This window comes from Nannospalax galili, unplaced genomic scaffold (assembly GCF_000622305.1).
Source record: "Nannospalax galili isolate Female #2095 unplaced genomic scaffold, S.galili_v1.0 scaffold242, whole genome shotgun sequence".
In the NCBI taxonomy this organism is placed as follows: Eukaryota; Metazoa; Chordata; class Mammalia; order Rodentia; family Spalacidae; genus Nannospalax; species Nannospalax galili.
This window is the reverse complement of record NW_008348081.1, coordinates 79,486-87,795: the sequence shown is the minus strand read 5'-3', so window position 1 is coordinate 87,795 and position 8,310 is coordinate 79,486.

Below are 8,310 nucleotides of genomic sequence, written 5' to 3'. Positions count from 1 at the left end.
TAAAATGTCTGAGGGAAAAAAATGGAGCCTGTTAACAAACATTCCTTTGTGGAGCCTGTGGAGGGTCCTCTGGGATTACAGACATGCTCTACTCCCTCCTTCCCATGTCCCCCTCTTGCATTGCATGCAAACCTGCCCCTGCACATGGCCTTGGGAGGTGCCTGAGAACCTAGGAGGAGGAAGGTTAGCTGAAAGGGGAGCTCCATCTGTGTAGCCTGGGGGGAACTTGTAAAGTGTCACAGCTTTTCTGGGATCACCTCACTAATGTGGGTTATCCCTCATCTGTGTCCCTATAAATAAGCCCAAGAGACCCATTGGTTCACCAAGTTGAACTTGGAGGGAATGCTTTCTTTGGTCTATTGTCAGTGTCCTGTCTGGGGTGAATGGATATTTGTTCACGCCTCCCCAGAAAAAGTGACACAACTGTACATTCTCTCCCCAAAGCTCCTGGAGAATATGCACAATAGCCACACTCTGTGTAGTGTGATTTGACTATCGCTACTAAGTTTGAACTATATCAGGGCCAGCAGCTCCATCTCTGCTGTGTAACAGAGACAGGACCTCAGATGTTCTCCTACTGAGTAAGCTAGCTCAGGCTTGTTACAAAGAAGCAGGTGGACCAAACTACTCATGATTTAAACAGCTCTGCCTCTTTGTTTGGGATGGGGGTGGGGGTGCAACACAACTTAATTTACTGAGGAGTATTAGTTCCTGCCAATCTAAATCTAAAAGTAGCACAGGTGGAAACTTTAAAAATATATTATCTGAAGCATTCATCGCCTAAGGACATTTGACCACACTACTGACTCACAGAGCATTTTCAAGCATGGATTCTGTAAGCCGAAGCCAGACAGTTAAAAATAGCAAAGTTATATAGAAGATGGACCAAAGGATCCCTCTCCCTTCCCTTCACCACCACAGGGTAATTTACTTTTTCATTGTTTGATCTCAATGTGGCTACAGGTGCTAGACAGAAACATTTTCCACATGTGTTTCCAGACCAGGATTTTGCAACTTGGAATTCAAAGCACTATGAAATGAAGGCATTGCTAAGGGGAAATTGGAGCTTAACCTTTCAGATTAGATGTTTGGGTGACTAAGTCTGCTATAACTAGCTTTACTGACCTATGGTGTTTGGTTTAGTATCTTAAAGGTTCAAGCTTCTTGCCTGTTTCATTCCTTTGGGGTCTGGAGGCTTTGAAATAATGTGGCTTTACATAGAATTTGGAATTGAATCTGCCTCTTTGAATTTCCCATCACTTTGATGCTGCCACTTAGTCAACAGCCCTTGAGAACAAACATGGGGCTTGAAAGAATTGTGGCTTCACAGGAACCAGGAGGAACAAATGGGGGAAGGAGCTGAACAGGCTTCCATGAACAGACAACTGTATTGCATGCCTACATTTTAGAACTGAAACATCCCTTTTGTTGTTTGATTGAGTATTCAACATCTTTCTTTCTGCAGGTTCACTGATGTTTCTTAAATGGATGATAACTGACTCCAACATGAAGAATCACTACTCCTTAGGGTATCACAAAAGTAAGGCCAAGAAAAGTGTTTATCCAGCCCTGAAGTAGCCAGAGAAAGCATCTACATTTCTCTTTAACACAATCTCCTCTCTGTCACTTAGCTATGTTTATCAAATTAGCAGGAGGATAGTTGCTAGAAAAGCAAAACAAAGGCAGAACTTCAAATGTGGCAAAATAAGTAAGGTAGACCAACCATGCAAGTTTTCCCAGGACTGAAGGCATGCCTGAGGCATGGATTTTGAGTGCTAAAAATGAGATAATCCCAGAAAAATAACAATGAATGGTCAACCTAGGTAAATAATGATTTCATAGGCACCACTTTGTTCTGTTCATCCTATGGGTTGGACTCTTGATTCCAAAGGCTTTTGTAGAGAAAGCAGCATGCAATACCGTTGTCTGGAAATATTTCTGAAGCACATATTTGGAGCCATAGTGAGGAGCAGGGAAAAGATCTGGATGGCAGCAGAAATATCCTTATTTCTAGCTTCAGGTTCTGAATGTGGATAAGCCCAAAAGCCAGCAATATTTAAAAGAAGTTAAACATTCTTAACTCTGGCTCCATGGGATCTGACACCCTCTTCTGGCCTCTTTGGACATTGCATGCATTTGGTACATTTACTTACAAACAGGCAAAACATTCATATACATATAATAAAAATAAATTTTAAAGGGGCTGGAGAGATGGCTCAGTGGTTAAGAACACTGGTTGTGAGACCTCCTCCATCAGGGTAGCAACTGGGAGCACAGCAGACTGCCAGAGTGTGCTGGATTCTGGCCTCCCTCTGGTCTCCAACTACCAGAGGGCCTGAGAACACAGGGAACAGCCTGACAGTCCCCAGATCCTGCCTCCACCTAGTGGTGAGCTTCCCCTAATTGCACCATACCATCCCCCTACTTGGGATTTTGTGAGGCCCCTCCCAAGGCCCCAGGGCAGATCTACCTTTGGTAGGCTAAGGCCCATCTCAGCAGACCACCAGAGAGTGCTGAGTACTGCCCCCCCGCCTCTGGCCTCCCTCTGGCATAGGGTTGACAACTCACAGGTCTCAGCAGACTGCCAGAGAGTGCCCATTTCTTACCTTCCTCTGCCCTCCCTCTGGTATAGGGTTTAGAATGCAGGGGACTGCCTGAGACCACCCAGATCCTGCTTCCACATGTGAAGAAAGCCTGAGTGTACCTGATGGGAACCTGAAATGGGCTTCAGTGGGTACTCTAGAATAGCTGATCTGAACCCATCCGTTGCCTCCAAAATAAACCTGAGAGAACATGAACCCTGTACCAACCAGCTTTACATGACCTATAAAGAAAGGATCTAGGCATCCAGAAAATATAAACAGAAGCATACTTCAACTTAATTCTCATATCAGAATCATAACAAAAGAAATTCGCAAGCCAAAACCACAACAAAAGAATAATAAAATGGAAAGCCAAAATGCTATGTCCTCACTAAGCCCCACCAATCCTGTAGAAGAGTTCTACAAGGAGAATCCCCTAGAGATAACCCAGGACACTGAATTTAAAAGAACAATCATAAACATGATCAAGGACGTCAATGAATTTAAAGAACATACAAACAAACAATTCAAAGAGCTAAAAGAAGATAGGAATAAACTTCTGAATGAATTTACGAAAGAGAGAAATTGAGGAAACTCGGGCAGAAATGAAGAAGGAAGTGCAAAACTCAATAAGCCAACTTGAAACAACAGGGGAAAGCCTCACCACTAGAATGAATGAAATGGAAAACAGAATATCAATACTGAAGGATAAAGTTGAAGAATTGGACCACTCAAGCAAAGAGTATGGAAAATTAAAAAAAAAAAAAAAAACAGGAATGGAATATGCAAGAGATGTGGGACACCATGAAAAGACCAAATCTGTGGATCATAGGAATAGAGGAAGGAGAAGAATCTCAGGTTAATGGTGTTGACCAAATCATAAACAGGATTGTAGAAGAGAATTTCCTGAAATTAAGGAAAGACATCCCGTAACAAATACAGGAAGCACATAGAACACCAAATAGACAGGATCATTAAAAGAAACTCCCCACGACATATCATAATAAAAACACTAAATGTACAGAATAAAGAGAGAATACTGAAAGCAGCAAAAGAAAAACAAGTCACATACAAAGGAAAACCCATCAGAGTTATAGCTGACTTATCAATGCAAACTATGAAAGCCAGAAAAGCCTGGACCAAGGCATTTCCAGTTCTACATCCACCAAAAAATTAAAAGCCGGAAGAAATACATGCCCACAAAACAAGCTCTTCAAAAATACTTGAAGAAATACAGACAGCAGGGAGAGAACAACTATACCCTAGGGGCAATAAAAGAAAATAAATAAAGATATAATCTAGGAAACACAAAATTACACAGAGAACACAAACAGCAATCAAAATGATGGCAACCAATACACATCTTTTAAAAATAACCTTAAACATCAGTTGACTGAACACCCCAGTCAAAAGACACAGGCTAAGCAAATGGATTAAGAAACAAACTCCATCTCTTTGCATGTCTGCAAGAAACCCATCTCACCTTCAAGGATAGGCACTACCTTAAGGTAAAAGGATGGGAAAGAATATTCCAAGCAAATGGCACTAAGAAACAAGCAGGGGTTGCAATTCTAATATCTGACAAAATAGACTTCAAAGTAAAACTAATCATAATAGATAAGGAGGGTCACTTCATTCTGATCAAAGGAACAGTTAACCAAGAAGATATTACAACCCTTAACATATATGCACCAAATTCTAGTGTACCCAAGTTCATAAAAACAACACTACAGGACTTTAAGACCCAGATTAACCCCAATTCAGTAATAGTAGGAGACTTCAATATCCCACTGTCTCTGTTAGACAGGTCAACTGGATAAAGAAAAAACACAGAGACATCTGAATTAAATGATGTCATACATCAAATGGCCCTAACATACATCTTTCAATTATTCCACCCAAACACCAAAGAATACACTTTCTACTCAGCACCTCATGGAACTTTTTCAAAGATTGAGCACATACTGGGCCACAAAACAAACCTCAACAAATACAAAAATATTGAAATAATTCCATGCATCCTCTCAAACCACAAAGCAATAAAACTCAAAATCTACACTGGACAAAACCCTAGTCACTACACGAACTAAATAAAGTTCAAAATCAACACTGGACAAAGTTCTAGTCACTACACGAACTCATGGCAATTGAACAACACACTCTTAAACTATAAGTGGGTCAAAGGAGAAAGTAAGAAAGAAATAAAAGAATTCCTGGAATTCAATGAAAAGGACAATACAACTTCTGAGACACATCTCAAAAATACAAAAAAAAAAAGCAGTCCTAAGAGAGAAGTTTATAGCTCTAAGTGCCTACATTAAATTGAAAGAGCTCAAATAAATGACTTAACACTGCAACTCAAGGCACTGGAAAGGCAAGAACAAATGAAACCCAAACCCAGCAAAAGAGAAGAAATAACAAAAATTAGAGTAGAAATTAATGAAATAGAAACAAAGAAAACAATACAAAGAATCAATGACTCTAAGATCTGGTTCTTTGAAAAGCTAAACAAGATAGACAGACCCTTAGCTCAGTTAAACCAAAGAAAGGAAGAGCAAATCCAAATCAACAAAAGCAGAGATGAAAGGGGAAACATCACAACAGACACCCCAAATATCCAGAACATTATAAAGGAATATTTACAAAACCTATACACTACTAAATCTGAAAGTCTAAAAGAAATGGATGGATAGCTGAAATCATGGGAACCTCCAAAGTTAAACCAAGAAGAGATCAGCAGTTTAAACAGACCCATAACATATAAGGAAATTGAAACAGTAATACAAAGACTCCCAACTAAAAAAAGCCCAGGCCCAGATGGATTTACAGCAGAATTCTACCAGACATTTAAAAAAGACCCCCAACCAACACTACTTAAATTACTCAAAATGATAGAAACCGAGGGAGAACTCCCAAATTCCTTCTATGAAGCCAACATCACTCTAATATCTAAACGGGGTAAAGATACAACCAAAAAAGAAAACTATTGACCCATATCCTTAATCAACATACATATAAAAATTCTCAACAGAATACTTGCAAACTGCGTACAGACATACATCAAAAAGATCATTCACCATGATTGAGTAGACTTTATCGAACAGATGCAGGGATGGTTCAATATACACAAGTCAATAAACATCATTAATCATGTAAATGGACTCAAAGACAAAAACCACATTGTCATCTCAATAGATGCAAGAAAGGCCTTTGACAAAATTCAGCATGATCCATTCATGGTAAAGGTCAAAGGGAATCTAGAGCTAATGTAAGGATACAGGGAATATATTGCAGACACTAAAAGCAAGTATAGAGCCAAAGTCATGTGAAATAGAAAAACTGGAAGCATTCCCATTAAAATCAGAAACAAGACAAGGATGTCCACTCTCTCCACTCCTGTTCAACGCAGTGCTTGAAATTCTTGCTAGAGCAATAAGACAGGAGTAGGAAATTAAAGGATTAGTAATTGGAAAAGAAGAGGTCAAAGTATCACTTTTAGCAGATGATATGATACTATACCTAAGAGATCCCAAAAGTTCCACCAGAAAAGTCCTAGAACTGATCAACACTTTCAGTATAGAGGCAGTTTATAAAATCAATCTACAAAAATCAGCAGTCTTTCTATATACCAATCATAACCAATTGGAGAAAGAATACAGGGAAATCCTCCCATTCACAATTGCTGCAAAAAATTAAAATATCTTGGAATAAACCTGATGAAAGATACCGAAGACCTCTACAATGAAAATTTTAAATCGTTACAAAGATTGAGGAAGATACCTGGAGCTGGAAGACCTCCCATGTTCATGGATTGGAAGAATTAATAATATTAAAATGACAATCATACCAAAAGCAATATACAGATTCAATGCAATCCCAATCAAAATCAATACTTCACAGAATTAGAAAAATACATCATTAAATACATATGGAGGCACAAAATAGGCAAAGCAACCCTGAACACAAAGAGCAACGCTGGGGGTGTTACTATACCAGATCTCAAAGTATACTACAGAGCCATAGTCATAAAAATAGCATGGTGCTGGCACAAAAACAGACACATAGATCAATGGAACATCATTGAAGATCCAAACCTGAGTACCCGCAATTTCAGCCACCTGATATTTGACAAAGGTGCCAAGAACACACAATGGAGGAAAAACAGCATCTTCAACAAATGGTGCTGGCAAAACTGGATCTCCACCTGTAGAAGAATGAAACTAGATCCTTATCTTTCACCTTGCACAAAAGTCAACTCCAAATGGATCAAAGACCTCAATTTGAAACTGGAAACCTTGAAACTATTAGAAGAAAATATTCGCAGTAACTAACAGGACATAGGTGTAGGAAAGGATTTTCTAAATCAGACAGAAGTTGCTCAGAAACTAAGGTCAGCAATCAATAAGTGGGACCTCATTAAAACCATAAAGCTTCTGTACAGCAAAAGAAACAACCGAAAAAGTGAAGAGAAAACCCACAGAATGGGAAAAAGTCTTCACAAGTGATACATCTGACAGAGATTTAACATCCAGAATATATAAGGAACTCAAAAAACAAAGACTTGAGAAACCAAATGATCCAATTAAAAGATGGGCTAAAGCTCTAAACAGAATTCTCAAAGGAAGAAATAAAGATGGCTAAGAAACATCTCAAAAGGTGTTCAACATAGTTAGTAATTAGGGAAATGCAAATTAAAACCACCCTAAGGTGATACCTTATTGGGGTACCTGATACCTCAATCAGACTGGCTAGGATCAAGAGAACAAATGATACCAAATGTTGGCAAGGATGTGGAGAAAGGGGAATGCTCATTCACTGCTGGTGGGATTGCAAACTTGTGCAGCCTCTATGGAAAACAGTGTGGAGAACTCTTAAAAAGCTAAGAATGAACCTACCATATGACCTGGTTACGCCACTCCTTGGTATATTCCCAAAGGACACATCCTATTGTAGAGACACTTGTACATCCATGTTTGTTGCTGCTCTTTTCACAATCGCTAAGAGATGGAAGCAACCTCAGCTTTATCTTATCTTTGGAGGTCAGAGGAAAGGCAGGCTGCTTCTCAGCAGAGTTTGTAGGTCCCTGTTGGGGAGGGGGGGGAGCTGCTATTTGGAACCCTAACAGGGAGGAGTTTTGTTCTTACTTAAAGTTCTGGCCTCCCTCTGGCCTCCAACTAGCAGAGGGCCTGAGAACCCAGGGGACTGCCTAAGAGCCCCTGGATCCTGCCTCCAAGTGGTGGTCCTTTTAATAAGATGATGCTATACAGCAGTCCCTTCTGCATGAAATAACTACCATCATCACAACCTCAGCAGAGCCTGATCGCTAAACATAGTTACAATTAGGCTTGCTGACAGTTGTGTTCATTCATTAAAGGAGTGCCAAGCAGAGTCACTGGACCCTCACCTGAGTATCCAGCCACTCTTCTCAGGCAACTAGTCCAGCCTTGGAAGACAAAAGAAAAATGAGGAAGAACCCAATAGAGGGAAGCTTTTGAAAGCCCTTGTCAATGAACTCCAATGGACTTTCATATGAACATTTGAAAATTGCCCTGTTCTGACTTTAATTCTAGTTATAAGTAATTAACTTGTAACATTAATTACTCTTGCCTTTACTTCTTCACATCTCCTATTCATGATTCAAGGACTTTCTTTTCCCCTTAGAAACAAGAGTTATGCAATTTGGGAGTCTTTTAGATAGACCCACTGAAGGGGTACTCCAACTGCCTCA